Genomic DNA, 9,454 nt, shown 5'->3' on the forward strand with positions numbered 1-9,454 from the left:
AACAACCCAGTGTTTGGGTAGTTTTTGTGTAACCCAGATCCTGTGTCAGACGTAACAACCCAGTGTTTGGGTAGTTTTTGTGTAACCCTGATCCCGGGTCAGACGTAACAACCCAGTGTTTGGGTAGTTTTTGTGTAACCCTGATCCCGGGTCAGACGTAACAACCCAGTGTTTGGGTAGTTTTTGTGTTACCCAGATCCTGGGTCAGATGTAACAACCCAGTGTTTGGGTAGTTTTTGTGTAACCCTGATCCCGGGTCAGACGTAACAACCCAGTGTTTGGGTAGTTTTTGTGTTACCCAGAGCCTGGATCAGACGTAACAACCCAGTGTTTGGGTAGTTTTTGTGTAACCCAGATCCTGGGTCAGACGTAACAACCCAGTGTTTGGGTAGTTTTTGTGTAACCCTGATCCCGGGTCAGACGTAACAACCCAGTGTTTGGGTAGTTTTTGTGTTACCCAGATCCTGGGTCAGACGTAACAACCCAGTGTTTGGGTAGTTTTTGTGTTACCCAGAGCCTGGATCAGACGTAACAACCCAGTGTTTGGGTAGTTTTTGTGTAACCCAGATCCTGGGTCAGACCTAACAACCCAGTGTTTGGGTAGTTTTTGTGTTACCCAGCTCCTGGGTCAGACGTAATAACTCAGTGTTTGGGTAGTTTTTGTGTTACCCAGATCCTGGGTCAGACGTAACAACCCAGTGTTTGGGTAGTTTTTGTGTTACCCAGCTCCTGGGTCAGACGTAATAACTCAGTGTTTGGGTAGTTTTTGTGTTACCCAGATCCTGGGTCAGACGTAACAACCCAGTGTTTGGGTAGTTTTTGTGTTACCCAGCTCCTGGGTCAGACGTAACAACCCAGTGTTTGGGTAGTTTTTGTGTTACCCAGCTCCTGGGTCAGACGTAATAACTCAGTGTTTGGGTAGTTTTTGTGTAACCCAGATCCTGGATCAGACGTAACAACCCAGTGTTTGGGTAGTTTTTGTGTAACCCAGATCCTGGGTCAGACATAACAACCCAGTGTTTGGGTAGTTTTTGTGTCACCCAGATCCTGGGTCAGACGTAACAACCCAGTGTTTGGGTAGTGTTTGTCTTACCCAGATCCTGTATCAGACATAACAACCCAGTGTTTGGGTAGTTTTTGTGTTTCCCAGCTCCTGGGTCAGACGTAACAACCCAGTGTTTGGGTAGTGTTTGTCTTACCCAGATCCTGTATCAGACATAACAACCCAACAACCAACGACGCCAAAACAATTGTAACCACAATGAAATACAGATCATGAGAACATCTTTTGTTCGAATCACTCCCTTCCTTAAAACATTTTGCAAAAAAATGTAGATACAAATCTTCTTTAATATAACACATTAAAATAAAATGGTGAAAGTGAGACAAGGCAAAGGGTTGATATCCTGATGAAAGAAAACATTTTTGAATGAAATTAAGTTTTTCTTTTAGAAGTTACTTTGCATGACACACTAGACAGAGTTCATTCTCAGCACAGATTTAGTTGCTGTTGTGACACAAATATCATTCGACTGGCACTGTGTGCGGAGAGTGAGCAGCATGTTTACACAGTTGTGTTTAATTGCACATCGTTGGGTTTTTGGACAGTCCTATTGGATCAATGCTCTGTTTTGAATTAAGTCTCGTTCTCCAAAACTGATGTTGATGAGAAATTGAGTGACCTGATCTGCGTTTGGGTTACATTTGATCTGAGAAGGAGAGCATGTGTGAGTTTTCATGCAAAGAACACGTTAGAGAGGAGACATGCAAAGCAAAAACACAATCACAATAGTCAAAGGTACTGGGGTTTCAGACAAGACAATGGGGAAGTGGAAATAAATGTGTTCTTTTCAACACACACATCTGGGCCGTGTTAGATCTTCAAGGCCACAGCTTTGGCTTCGAAAACATTAAAAGTTCAAATAAGCATTATACAGTATTTTAAGTGCAGTATTGCAGTGTTTAAGAGAGTGGTGTCTTTGTCTAGCTCATCTTGTCAAGGCGTGCTGGTTCAGATAATAACTCTGATTGGGGGAATTAATGTTTCCCATGTGGACCCGCTTCACATGTGCTGGAGCTCATTTCTGAGAAAGACCCGGATGTGAGTGAGAAGTCAGTCATCATCCGCTCTTCAACACTCTTTTCTTTGTCTTTGTGTTCTCTATTCTTTTTCTCAATAGATTTGTCTCGTCTCCAGTGGAGGAAAGTTATGGAGTCTCTCTGGAAGCGTGTGGAGAAGAAGAACAGGATCAATGGATCGAGTACAATAGTTTCGGGAAACTTCTTTGAAACTGTAGTAGTTGTGTTTTTTCCCAGAGTGAATCAGTGTTGATTTGATTAATTGATTGAATGAATGAATCAGTGTTTTTGAACAAATCGGTGCATTGAATAATTCAATGACTCACTCACTGATTTAATTCAAATTTATCAGCGTTTTTGAGCAAACTGGTGCAGTGTATGATTCAATGCTTTCATCCTGAATGAATCAGTATTTTTTTTAACAAATTGGATGAATGAATGATTCAATGTCTCACTCTTTGATTTTGGTACAAATAAATCAGCGTTTTTTAACAAATTGGTTTAATGAATGATTCAATAACTCAGTCACTTATGTAATTCTGAATGAATCAGTGTTTTGAACAAATCGGTTCTTTGAATGATTCAATAACTCATTCATAAAGACAGTCATTTGTTTAATTCATAGATGAATCAGTGCTTTTGAATGAATCGCTTGACTGAATGATTCATTGACTCACTGATTTCGTTCAAATCAATTAGCATTTTTGAACAAATTGGTTGAATGAATGATTCAATGGCTCACTCTGTCACGAACACACACAGGAAAAGGTAGATCCAATAGCAGTAATTTATTATGGGGAATCCGTACTCACATCAGTCCAGGCAAAGGTCAAAATCCAATAAGGAAGTCCAAGAAAACAAGAAACAGACACAAACTGGCAGACAACGAAGTGTGGGGACATATAGCAAGGACTCCGTGACAAACACTGAAACTGACAGGGTATATATACACAGGTGCTAAATGAGGTGACAAGAAACAGCTGAACCCAATGAACACTAAGTGACAGACAGGATCATGGGAAATGTAGTGAGAATGTGGATGACACCGTGGGGAAGAGGACATCTAGTGGACACCAGGAATACACAAACCAGACACTGTGACATAACCCCCCCTCTACGGAGCGGCTACCAGACGCTCCAAGACCCACAAAAAACAAACAAAACAAGAGTCCAGGCGGGAGGTGGAATGGTGGAGGATCAGGGGGAGGGAAGGAGGGCCAGGACCATGAAGGGGAACAGGAACAGGGGAAGACAACTTAACCGGCGGCCGTGGCGAAGCAGACAGTCCATCGGGCGGCCAGGGCGGAGACGACAGTCCATCGGGCGGCCAGGGCGGAGACGACAGTCCATCGGGCGGCCAGGGCGGAGACGACAGTCCATCGGGCGGCCAGGGCGGAGAAGACCCATCGGGCGGCCAGGGCGGTGAAGACCCCTCGGGCGGCCAGGGTGGAGACGACCCCTCGGGCGGCCAGGGCGGTGAAGACCCCTCGGGCGGCCAGGGCGGTGAAGACCCCTCGGGCGGCCAGGGCGGTGAAGACCCCTCGGGCGGCCAGGGCGGTGAAGACCCCTCGGGCGGCCAGGGCGGTGAAGACCAAGGCGGAACAGAGACAGACCCTGGTTCAGGAACAGTCACAGACACCACCGGCTCAGGAACTGCGACAGACACCACCGGCTCAGGCTCGGCAGATGTGACGTGAGCAGACACTGGCTCCGGCTCTGGAACAGCAGACACTGGCTCCGGCTCTGGAACAGCAGACACTGGCTCCGGCTCTGGAACAGCAGACACTGGCTCCGGCTCTGGAACAGCAGACACTGGCTCCGGCTCTGGAACAGCAGACACTGGCTCCGGCTCTGGAACAGCAGACACTGGCTCCGGCTCTGGAACAGCAGACACTGGCTCCGGCTCTGGAACAGCAGACACTGGCTCCGGCTCTGGAACAGCAGACACTGGCTCCGGCTCTGGAACAGCAGACACCGGCGGCTCAGGAACTGCAACAGACACCACCGGCTCAGGAACTGCAACAGACACCACCGGCTCAGGAACTGCAACAGACACCACCGGTTCAGGAACTGCAACAGACACCACCGGTTCAGGAACTGCAACAGACACCACCGGCTCAGGAACTGCAACAGACACCACCGGCTCAGGAACAGGCTCGGGGGGCGTGGCGCTCAGCTCAGGCTCGGCGGGCGTGACGTGAAGCTCAGATTTGGCAGACGTGTGCTTCCTCCATGCATGCAGAACCGCTACTGCGTAAAAGAGGAACACTGCCCTCTTGGCTGTGGCCGGACTTATGATGGGCAGTTCCGAGACGACAGCGGCCTGCACGGGAACGACCTCCGGGACAACAGCGGGATGCACGAGGACGACCTCTGGGACCACCGGACTTGGGACCACCAGACCCGACTCAGGAACGGACACTGGCTCCGGCTCTGGAACAGCAGATACCGAAGAGGACGTCTGAAGGACGTCTCCAGGATCCGAGCCAAACGCTCCAAATAACCCCCGGCCATGAGGATGGGCATCTCCAGATCTGTCTCTGGCTGGGCAGACGGTACGTGAACAGTCTCTGACTGGGCAGACGGGACGTGAACAGTCTCTGACTGGGCAGACGGGACGTGAACAGTCTCTGACTGGGCAGACGGGACGTGAACAGTCTCTGACTGGGCAGACGGGACGTGAACAGTCTCTGACTGGGCAGACGGGACGTGAACAGTCTCTGACTGGGCAGACGGGACGTGAACAGTCTCTGACTGGGCAGACGGGACGTGAACAGTCTCTGACTGGGCAGACGGGACGTGAACAGTCTCTGACTGGGCAGACGGGACGTGCATGGCCTCTGACTGGGCAGACGGGACGTGCACGGTCTCTGGGTCCTTGGGGAGGCTAAAAGTCTTCCTCCTCCTCCGACGGAAACGTGCAGGCTCTGGACTGGACGGGCACCACGGCGAACAGTTCTCTGGGCTGGGCGGAATCAGCGGCGGATGGAACTCTGGGCTGGACCTCACCAACCCAGGGCCGAAGAGGGGCCAGAGTGGAGAATGGTGTCTTGATTCCTCTCGACCACCTCCTCCACTGCGGCCTCCACGGGTACCGCGAAACTTGACCAATCGGGTCCCCTCAAAAAATTCTCTTCTCTCCCGCTCAGTGGCTGGGGAAGAGTTATTGCGAGACATACCGCTGGATCTTGTTGTGACGGAGTCCTTCTGTCACGAACACACACAGGAAAAGGTAGATCCAATAGCAGTAATTTATTATGGGGAATCCGTACTCACATCAGTCCAGGCAAAGGTCAAAATCCAATAAGGAAGTCCAAGAAAACAAGAAACAGACACAAACTGGCAGACAACGAAGTGTGGTGACATATAGCAAGGACTCCGTGACAAACACTGAAACTGACAGGGTATATATACACAGGTGCTAAATGAGGTGACAAGAAACAGCTGAACCCAATGAACACTAAGTGACAGACAGGATCATGGGAAATGTAGTGAGAATGTGGATGACACCGTGGGGAAGAGGACATCTAGTGGACACCAGGAATACACAAACCAGACACTGTGACACACTCTTTGATTTCGATACAAATAAATCAGCGTTTTTGAACAATTTGATTTAAAGGATAATTCCGGTATTTAACACCTTGAGTCTATATTGTAGTTTGTTTTGGATGAACAGGAGTGGTGGACAACATTTTATTGACAATGGTTCCTCTCTCTCTCTCTCTCTCTCGAGTTTTTGACTATAATAGAATTGGCCATGGACCCATTTAATATTGGAGTCAATGTGCATGTCCGAAAATGTCATTAAAACAGGCAATAATGTTCGTTTACAAAACTGTTAAACTCACCGAGTGGTTAGTGGTGTTAGTTGATGTTCCAGAAACAAAAAGTGTTGCGAAATTCAGTTTCTGTCGTGTTTTATTCGTCATTTTGTAAAATCCCATTGAGTTCTGTTGAAGGACTGAGTGCTGGTTAATATAAATGCGCTACCGGAAACGGAAAGGGGGCTGTTTACATTTGGTCGATGTCGTCTTTTTGCTCGCTTCCGTTTCTCATAAGGCTAGCGAGCAGAGCAACTGTGCTCCGGGAGAGTAAGCCAAATAAACAAACAAAACCTTGAAAATATTGAAAGACGTGACCACTGACCAGTGCAATATGAAGTTGAACTCGACTGTGACCGTGAGTGTCCCGCGAGACATAAACATCGGTTATCGCCATCAAGTGGTCGGGAGTGTGCTAACGCTTCAGATTCAAATATTGAGCGGAAGTTACACAGTTGTGAAGTGTCTGAAAAAATAGTTCCACTATAGCAAAATAAACAGATTGGAATCATATATTGCGACGATATATTGTTTATAATCATCAACGAACACCACTAACCACTCGGTGAGTTGCACAGTTTTGTAAACGAACATTATTGCCTGTTTTAATGACATTTTCGGACATGCCCATTGACTCCAATGTTAAATGGGTCCATGGCCAATTCTATTATAGTCAAAAACTCGAGAGAGGAGCCATTGTCAAAAAAATGTTGTCCACCACTCTTGTTCATCCAAAACAAACTACAATATAGACTCAAGGTGTTAAATACCGGAATTATCCTTTAATGAATGATTCAATAACTCAGTGTTGATTTTATTCTGAATGAATCAGTGTTTTGAACAAATCGGTTCTTTGAATGATTCAATAACTCATTCATAAAGACAGTCATGAATCAGCGGGTTTGAATGAATCGGTTGACTGAATGATTCATTGACTCACTCGTCTGCACCACCTGATGGTGTAAGAATGTAAACTGCAACTAAAGCACAGCCTTGAGTTAAACTACACAGCAAAAGTGCCACGCTCTCTAAACTTTCATTCCCAAAGAGCAGTTGTGTTCATAGATCCCCAGTTGAGCAGCTCCCAGTCCATTCTGGTAGAAATGATGTAACTGCAATCCTTCTGTATCTCCAGTTTAATCTCTGTCAGATTTCTTAAGCAGATAAAATCATGTGCAAGCGCCCGAGATCATCGGGACACAAGCAAGAGCTTGATTAGTGCAGCTGGCCGGGGCCGCGCCGGTAGGACCCCGGTGCAGAACAGGTGCCGGTGATTACATCATCAGCCCATCCAGACGTACACAAACAACACGAGCTGACTTGGCATGGAGTGAACGGGGGGATCCAAGAAAAGCAAAGAGCGGGCCGGGGGATTTGTGTTTGCGTAGTGTCATGCCTGATCACGAGAGAAGCCTCGAACCGCCCGACCGCGGCTTTGAAGCCGGGAAACGCCAGCGCGGTGGCTGCCTCTGATGTCAGATCCAATATTCTGATTGCAAGCTATGTCCTGGATTGAGATTGTGTTTGTCGGGTAAGAAAGCAGCCGTCCTCGGATTGTATATCAGACGCACTAACTACAGCACTTCACAGATGGAGCTCTGCAATCCACCGCTGAGGATCTCTGACACACACACTGGAAACTGTGGCGGATTTTAAACAAGTCGCTAAATATATTTGTGACACGTTACACAACACTGATCTGAAACATTTAAGGGTCTGGATCACCCGAAAACAAATGTTCTGTCATCTTTTCCACGTAAGAAAGTTTGGAGGGAAAACCTAAATATTTAAAGTCCCCCTGTGGTGTAAATCCAGCTTTTAATGTAGTTTATGTGTGTATGTGGTGTTATTAATCTGCTTTAACACACACATGTGTAAGTTCATAAGTGGACAGCATTGCTGAGTATTTTCTGCTTAAAACTGCAGTGAACCAAAGACAGTCTCAAACACAGTCCCTTTAATATAACTTTACTCTGACACTCTCATCTCTGGCTGATAACAGAATACTTCCTGAAAACTTCCAATTGTAACATTGAAACAAGAATTTTCTAAGAAGCTGCTTTGAAACAATGTGTATTGTGAAAAGCGCTATACTAATAAACTTGAATCAATAATGAAGATAAGGCCCGTGATTAGATATCTGAAGTGAAATTATGCAGATGGGTTACATTGGGAAACTTCGACCCATTGTAGTAATTAACACATTCATTTACAGTATTAGTTAAAGGGGGGGTATAACGCCCTTTTCACAAGATGTAAAATAAGTCTCTGATGTCCCCAGGGTATGTGTGTGAAGTTTTAGCTCAAAATACCCCACAGATATTTTTATATAGTTAAATGTTAAAATCGTCACTTTTTGAGGGTGAGCAAAAACACACCGTTTTGTGTCTGTCACTTTAAATGCAAATGAGCTGCTATTCAAGGCACAGGGGGCGGAGCTACAAGAGCTCCTGTCCTTTTACCTCTCTCTCTTTGTGTAAAAATAATGGTTCAGATCACTCAACATATGGAGATGGAGGCGCCCTTATATGGGCAGTAATGTCCACTAGTGGAGAAGTGTGGTACTGCGCCCAAACTACATCTCACTGAACGCTCATTTACTGAGATATCAACCTAACATTTGATACACAACTTGTTCAGATGTTTGCCTGTGATTTTTTTGCAGTTTTACTGTCCACCAGGTTTTGAAAAGATATATTTTATATAAAATATGAATAATTGGATTTTTAACGTTGTACATTTTCATAAACTCAAACTTCTATAACTTTTTTTTTCTGTTTAACTTCCTTAATTTATTTCACTTCTAAAAAAATCTGCCAAATGTCTTCTAAAAACAAGACCAATCTTACATCTATATTCCAAAGCATTCTTAAATTACAACGCAAGTTCGGAGTGTGCATTTTCATGTCTATTAAAGAAAAGGGGGGCGCTTGATAAGAGGTTAATGCACATTAGTGCACACAAGTGTTACTGAAACTTCAGTGTGATTCCAGCAAAACCCAAGACATCAAATAAGGAAATATTATAATATTATAACAGTCACATTACAGCACATGCACACGAGGATCCCGAGAGAACGCGGCCTGCCAAGCGCTCAGGTTTACGGCACCGCGGGGATGTTGAGCATCGCAAGAAAGATCTGCGGCGCGTTTGCAGAGTTACGAGGCGAACCGATTCCTTCTGAACGCCACAATCTGGATTCTGTGGTGCTTTTGAGACTCTCGTCGCAGAGGAAATACTCGTCAGATGATGTAAATAGACCTGCAGTTATGACTCAATCCCGCGGGAAGCTGAAGTTGCTCCTCGGAGAGCTGGGCCTCGTCTCTCTCTCTTCTCCTCAGGACAGGAGCGTAATGCACAGCAGCCGTGCACGGGGTCACCGCTCATAAGATGTGGAGAAGTGAATCGAGAAACACTAATAATAACATGTCAGCTCCACCGTGTGTGATGGAGAAAATTTCTATAAAACGGCAAAATTGCTAAAAGTGTAATTTAAGGAGCACGTCAGGCGTCTGTTGTGCTCCTAAAGAAGACGAATGGACGTGCAGCTG

This window comes from Phoxinus phoxinus (assembly GCF_949152265.1).
Source record: "Phoxinus phoxinus genome assembly, chromosome: 13".
Classification (NCBI taxonomy): Eukaryota; Metazoa; Chordata; class Actinopteri; order Cypriniformes; family Leuciscidae; genus Phoxinus; species Phoxinus phoxinus.